This window comes from Mizuhopecten yessoensis, unplaced genomic scaffold (assembly GCF_002113885.1).
Source record: "Mizuhopecten yessoensis strain PY_sf001 unplaced genomic scaffold, ASM211388v2 scaffold8649, whole genome shotgun sequence".
In the NCBI taxonomy this organism is placed as follows: Eukaryota; Metazoa; Mollusca; class Bivalvia; order Pectinida; family Pectinidae; genus Mizuhopecten; species Mizuhopecten yessoensis.
Window position 1 is genome coordinate 125,195 of NW_018407653.1, and position 8,115 is coordinate 133,309.

Consider the following 8,115-nt stretch of genomic DNA (forward strand, 5'->3'; position numbering starts at 1 on the left):
TTTGAAACGATGGTTGTCGAACGATTTTAGACATACAAGTAAGGTGAATTATCTTATTTTGTGCCTAATTTTCCTTCAAGACGATATTACTTGTTCAGTGAATTTGGCGTAGACACGAAAGCTGGCATTTTACGTCCTTTTAAAAATCAATACTTTTGACAGGCTGACATAGTATATATACATATGTATATACTGCACGCGTAACCCGCCTTATATCACCCGTCACACACGACAAGTTACCGCGGACAATGCTAAAGATTCACGCCTTTTACATTGATCATTACAGCAATTGATTTACAAACTGTTATGTCATATATATATAATGGATCTGTTAGAGATTTATCATACTTAAATTAATGTATTCAACAAGATTGGTATTACTCCGACTGTTAAAGCTGTACAATAAAAATAGTTTTGCTATTCTAAAATTTTGCACATTTTACGCAAAATGGTGTTATTAAATTTTGAGGTGTCATATTTTGGCATTTCTCATTTACAGTGTGTAAAATTAATGCTAATATCATTCAATGTTGTTCAATGTATTCGGTGTTTTCTTGTTTCCGAACACAAGCGTGACAACGTAACTGCCAAAGCGTCTTCAGAACTGTGGCAGGCGTGCGCCATCTACAGGAACCAGAATAATGTTATATCTAGATTAAATGGGTCTGTACTGTATTGTGTTGTTATCCTTTACGCCATTTGTCTCATAGTCATTTCAGTACAACATATACATGTATATAGTACTTAATTAGCTATAGCGTGCGTTATAGAATCTTTAGACAGATGAGGGACAACGCAATACGGAGCTTGGTTTATATGATCTTGTGCTAATGAGCTTTAAGACCAGGCTAATGTGTTTATTTCTGAATTGCATTAATCTCAGACCAAAACTTGTACTATCTAAAACAGTCATTTCATATCAATTAAACATATTTATTCAATATATTTTTATGTTAAATATATGATTTATTAAACGTGAGCATTTGATATGAGCGAGCCGGAATTATAATTACACAGAATACCCCTCCTGGTTAGCTGCTTGTATACATTTGCGAAATGAAGAGTGGGTTCCCATGTAATCTGACAGCCGATTTTAATTTAACTTTTAGCGATTAAAGTTACACATAACTTTAGCTAATTGTCGTCTTTCTCCAATATTTTCCTTATTTTCTGTTCTTCTGTTTCTGCCTGTTTCTGCCTCGGCTTAGAACTTACATAATGGATTTTTTCTGTATTAACAACTTATAGTGATCAGTAATTTTAGATTGTTTAGCATAAGATAAATGTTGTATTGTTTTCATTTCATCGAAGATCAAAACATTTTATAGACTATCGACATTTTGGTCTAAATATCATAATACATGAAGTACAAACCACATAGTCTAGATTTACACCATTATCACATGATATTCAATTTAACAAACATCATTTTAGGATAATATACACTGTAATACCGAGTCCGTTTTTTGAAGTAAAATACTATATCATAAAAGTTTTAATTAACCATAGAGAACTTCAGTTTTGAATTCTCTATAATGTTATGTTATAATTACTTGTCCACGGGTTGTCTGGTTGATGTCTATGTTAACATGCTCATGTGGAATAAACGGCTTGTCCGGTTTTTTTAATGTAACCTGCATTTGTCAAGGCTCGCCTGAAAGCAGCGTCAGATATGACTAGGTCAGGCCTTATAGCATAAACGAACAACTCTGGTCCGACCGGTTCAACCGTTTGTATTAATTAAACACTGCAATTACCTATATAGTATTGATTATTGATTATTGATTATTTAGCATCAAATGTTGATAACTTATCACTTGTACATTTGTGTATATCAATACGTTATATAAAATAGTTTATTATGAAAAGAAAATCAATATTTTCCCTATAGCGCTTTAGAGTAATTTTACAAATTATATAGGGCGCTATATAAATGTTGTATATTATATATTATCATGTGCATTTATGACTTATATAACTTTTTCATAAGTTATCTATTGAATTTGATTTGAATGCCAGACCATATTAGAAAGAAGATGTTTAGCTGTGTAAGGGAGAGGTATATTTGTCATGGCTAAATACTGTAACTAACATGATCGCGTCATTTTTCTTTCCTTGCAATCGAAGATAGGAAACCTTTAATAATAAACTGTACCAGATTTGGAATATTTCATGAAGAGAAAGTCAATAGTATTTTCTATATATATATGTATACGTTTCGTAAAACATATCTTACATGTTCATAAATATTTTTTTTAAATTGAACAAAATGCCAGACCATATTAGGTGAACGTAGATGTTAAGCATATTCGCGTGACGATTGTTATCCATATTTATCCATCTTCAGTTATAGCTGGTCAATATGAAAAAAAAGTTGTGTCAATTACATTTCTTAAAAAAATGTCCAAAATCTTAAATCAGGAATTTGTGCCTCATTATACCGACTGCTAAAATATTTTAATTATAATATGTTTATTTGAAGCAGAATTAACAACATTTTGCATTCATTATTACATGAATTAGTCCAGTTCTGGTGAGTGAAAATGTCTCTTAATATGCGTAAAAATACGAACCTATTTTAGAACAAATTCGTTGGATTTATCAGGATGTTTTTCTTGCTATATATTATATTTATTGCATATTAAAATTTAACACATTATCAAAACATAACGTGTTCATATAGTTTTTAAATACCAGTATCCACATTAAGTCAATGGAGCGAAATTTGACCAAATATTTGCTTCACATCCAACACAGGAACAAAGGTTTTATCTTTTAGAATTCTAAATATTTTTTTCTGAAAGAAATACTCGTAATTTTAGATGTTGACTGTATATATACCAACGCATGATATGTATATGCAGGTTTGGAAATTTAGTTTTATAGATATTTGCGAGACGATGATTTTATCCATCAAAATCGTAAATTGTACCTTAAATCCGTTGATTTCATAATAAAAAGTATTCAAAAATAAAAGTTGGTTCAGTAAAAATTCACAAACAAACATTGATATTTAACATTCTCAAAGGGTAGACGATAGTATGACCGAGAAAATAAAGTAAAACGTGACTGAAACAGTAGATTGTAATACAGACAACCAGTCTTGTCTGTCATCAAAACATTCGAATGTCACTTAAACTGTATCATCGATTTATGACATAGAATTTAGTTCTACAATTGAAATAAATCCAATTTCTTGATTGAACACAATTCATAGAAATGCCAGTATTTACCGATTATAACCTTGTCAAAAACGATCTCAATATTTATTCTTCAAAATTGAATATGAAAAATAACCTGTTTTGGATATAAATATCTGAATGTCAGATGTGTTGACTTGTAAATAAAGACCGCACACCACATATCGATTATAAACATAATTAATATGAAATTCATTAAATTGAGACACAAAACATCATGCAATATAAAAATAATAACAAATAAGAGATGTTAAGCTCTAAGCTTGTTTTCCCGTCCATTATTTGTATTTGTATCTGTGATATTGTTGATTATTGAATAAAATATTCTTTAAACTAAAAGATATTCAAGATGTGTAGTGTTGGTGTATATTTGTCCAAAGTGAGACAGGTGTTGTGTTTTATTCCTTGTGAACTGACCCTCTTAAATTTCATTTAAACATTTCTTATTCCATATTTTATTCCAATTTTTAACGATTTATTTTTAATTTTTAAACCTAAATAACAACTCCGTTGATTTACTGTCTTTGTACACAGAAATTTAAAAGTGGTTGCTATTATATTATAAAGTTAGTTGAGTTTATTTCGAGACTTAGGAAGGAACATTTCAAGTCTGTATTTACGTTAAAAAAGGACGCTGGAATGAATGAATTTATTTATTTATTTACATATTTTTTTCCTATCTAAAATATTCTAATTTTTAAATAGTGGTTATGGTTTAAATTGATAGACGTAATAATCCTACATATCTTGACGTGAAATCTTCAAGTACATTTTGGCATAGTTGATAAATAGGGCGAAAAGTGAGGAGAGAAACTGTTGTTGATAACTAGAACAATTTAGGGGAAACGCTAAAACCGAAGTATACTCAATTACCGGATATATATATAAATTAATTAAAATTATATAAATTCAAAAATGACGGATATATACATTGTTTAAACCTGTCCCCGATCCCGGCGCTTAGATACGACATATATCGATTTCTGCTACTCCGATGAGCCAGAGTCCCTGTAAGTCATTAGCAGATATCGCCCCAGCAAATGTAATCATAATAATGATTCACTAAAGTTATTTATTATGATATTAAATTGAATTAAATACTTCATTAACTTTGATTGATATTTATATCAGTGTAATTTAACATAAGAATTTCACAACAAACGTTAGAAATTTATATATATTCTCTATATTTTGTCAAGATGTTTTGAAATGAAAATTAAACGATTTTTATATTGCCATTTATTTCTTAACTTGTCCACCGTTAATATTTCATGTTTATAAATAATAACTGCATTATCACAGAAATTATTTACTACATTTATAATAAGTTTGATATTTGATATAATTAACCATTTAATCTCAATTTTGATACTGGATGGATCCTAATACAAAAAAAAAAAAAATGAATTGTATATGTAGCTCAAATCTTCTATTTTAAATGGTAAATTTATCCTGAAATAGTGTAAACTGTGAATTAAAAATAGTACTTCATATCTTATAAATTATTTCAATGTATGTACATACCTGGTTTAACAGACATTGACATTTATAATGGGAAGAAGCTCCTATTAGTTCCATGTGGATCTATATATGATCGGCGAGTAAAGGTATATGAGCTATTTCTTGAAAACCTGCATGTTAAATTTAGATTAGTTGTAGAAATAAAATGAATTGCAGAAATTTTCTATATTTCCTTTTTTTATAACTGATCAGTACAAATTAGTTTTTATGAAACTTAGGTTATTATTTTAGCTGGCACAAAGAAATAAATTTCGTTTTAAGTTCTTTGAGTTAAAATCATTTGTATGCATTATGTTTCTCTCAAAAAAATAATTAGCTTTGTCAGTTAATTTGATTTCTCGATTTTCAACAATTCAATTTAGTTTAATCTGATGTCCCTTAAAAACTTAAGAACACTGCAGCTAAAATTGAATCTATGTTTTAATATTGTCAGATATTTTATAACAAATTATGGGATAAGAATTTGTTTGAAAACTCCGGCTGAACGTGTTGACATCCCCCAATAAAAACAACTTACCGACAAATTTAGAGATGAAGAAGTACAAGTGATACACTGTCGTGAAAAAGTCTTTGAAGCATCTTCAGTCCAAAAAGCTAAAGTTCTGTCCCGTTTTATAACACCAGTTTATCAAATCGTTTCGAGAAAATCCCAAGATATGTTGTCGAATTTGTAGATCTGGTAGGTACAAGGCCACGTGCTTCATCTATAGTATTTACATCACTAGTGTATTGGATCCATTCGTTAGGGAACTTCGAAACACAAGAGATATTTCCATGATGTCAGGTCCGTGGGACGTCTTTCAAAATCCAATTTTTGAAATAAAACAATCCACTCGAATAATAAACCGTAAAAACTCGATTTTGCTAGAAGGAAGGAAACACTCCTTCAGAGTTATGAAAAAAATAAAATTACTGAAATTTTATAAAATTCGTTGGAATATCTCGATCCCTTGATCCCGTCGTAATGTCATGTCTCTTCAAAGGACCAAACTCTCAAATATACAGATATGTACATGTTAACGAGGTGGTCAAGAAATTCGGCCATTTTGAGCTATTTTGATATACCTATTGTACTGATAATGAATATTCATGAGATACAATTGTCCAGCTGATGACGTATAATCGGTGAGAGAGCTCTACGTTGAGGTACCGACGGGGTATCTTTGATCGTTACTCGATTTCTAACCCATCGACATCGTATTTTAATTCAATCAATAAGTTTATACTATTTTCAATGTTCTACCGCTCGTGTAACAGGACATATTAGATCGCTCTCCAATCGGTATCATAAATTGTCCTAGTGACACGGTTTTTAAAATTTCATTTCAACAGTACAAGTATTGTGTGCTTACTGTACGAAACAGATATTGTTTTTTCATTAATATCGGGATTCCTGGCAGCGCTACCCTTAATATCTAACTACGTCTTTAACCATACATGGAGTTACTAGTCTACATATACGTTTTGGTTGTTTACAGAAGTAGATAGAATTCCACGAAAACATCTTAGTTTGGTGATTAAAGCTGACCATATCGTACCAACACAGTGCCGTACAGATCAAGATGACCTTATAATGCGGACACCTTAAAAAATAACCTGATCCGATTGTGTTTGTGATAGCACCGAGCTCCGGACATTCACCCAGCGACAGACATGTCAATTGCACTTCGGTCGACTTGTATTACGTCACAACAATAACAAACCCGACAATTCTTTGTAACGACCCTACTGATTGGTTGTTTAAAAAAACTCAACCAACAATGGCGACTAATTGCACTACCAGGAATTGCCGTTATCCCGTCTGGCGAAAAATCGAAACAATACAAAAAAACCGTGAGTGTATACGTTAATACTTAAAGCTGTATCAGTGACACCTGTGTTTGTGTTCTACCTTTGGTTGTTTGTGGTTATTTATCTAACTAATAATAGAAATTATATCCTCCAGGTCACGTGGAGTCTGGCAGGAGAATTATTGAGGAATCGAGGATAAATACGACCATTATCGTTGTACAAGTGGTGAATGGACAGGTGCTCTGTAGACTGTAGGTGACATATGTTATAAATATCGAGATACGTGTTATAAAGATTGGACACGAGGGTTGACGTCCTCTTAATTACTACTTTGTTTGAATCATTTGTATTGCTTTGTACAAACGATAACAAATATTTTATATACTAATAATCATCAATAATTTTTGATGCAGTTTTTGAATTAAAGATATGTAATTGTATATTGAGACAACAGGAGACAGCATATTAAAATTTACAAATCTGTAAAACATGTCTATCTTAATTATAATGATGAAATGTTATTGCTAGTTTTAATGTGAAGACTTTCTCTTTTGATATTTATTGCGCATCTCTGTGACAATGATATCAATCGTGTCTCGTAGACCAATTAGTGGGTTCGGGATAATTTTTATTGTTGCGGCATAATTTGTATAAGAAAAAAAATGTAAAAAATCGTGACATGCTAATAAATAATTTATTCTTTTCATAGGAATTTTGAACAAGTACATGGCCTCGTTCTTCTTCCTTTTTCCCTTTCCTCCGGTTACTGTCATAATGTTACTGCCGCCACGATTTTACTTGATAATTTACCCAAAACAAAAGATGAAATAGCAATTACTGATGATGGTTACCGATATATTTAATTATTGATAGCGAAACCGGTCGGCTGTCACCGTGTGAAAGGGTGGTAATAAAAAAGTGATTCCTCTCAGTAAAAAGGGCACTGCTTCTCAATATCTTAAACATCCCCCTCATTCATGATATAAATAAACTAAATTGATAAAATCTTGGGAGTGTTCATCAATAAAGGGAATCTCTATGAACTGCTAAATATTGTAGTATAACAATGTTGGATTATTGAAAGTAATGATGTTTATACACTTATGAATATCAGTAATATATATATATAAGAAATTATTAGATTAAAATTTATGTAACAATGAAAAAATCATGTTCAGTATGCTTTCTTCTGAGGTTTAAATCACGTAAAAAAATACTCATCATAATTAAATTTAAAAAGCAAAAACTGGATGTCTGTTGTTGGTAGATTTTCTGACGTGAATTTTAAAATATGACCTATTCCGGCGGCCATTTCGAAAATGTGTATTTCTTGCGCGTCACTAAATGCCAAAATTTCACATTTTTGACACTAGGGGCCTGTTCGTTTATGCGGAACAACCGGTTAGTCCGTTTTTAAATGTAACAATTTCGGGTATTAAGCCTGGTGGACCTGCAAATGTTTATGCAGGCCTTGCAATGCTTTGTAAAATGCTGGCCTGAAACAGCATCTGATTACTAGGTCCGACCTTATTTCTTAAACGAACAGCTCTGATCAAACCGGTTCAACCGCTTACATTGTAAACGAAACTGCCTAGATTAACCA

The 8,115-nt window shown here is 31.2% G+C and overlaps 1 protein-coding gene across 2 annotated transcripts in view; it reads right to left on the bottom strand.

Moving 5' to 3' along the window:
• Positions 1-6,347, bottom strand: part of LOC110456302 (brain-specific homeobox protein homolog) — a 30,969-nt gene extending 24,622 nt beyond the window's left edge. Inside the window, exon 1 of one of the 2 annotated variants that reach the window (XM_021506952.1) lies at positions 6,305-6,347. The gene's annotated coding sequence lies outside the window, so the exon portion shown is untranslated. Of the gene's footprint in view, positions 1-5,238; positions 5,774-6,304 lie in introns of those variants that run through there. The other variant, XM_021506951.1, reaches the window with a different exon arrangement.
• Between the last annotated feature and the right edge of the window lie 1,768 nt (positions 6,348-8,115).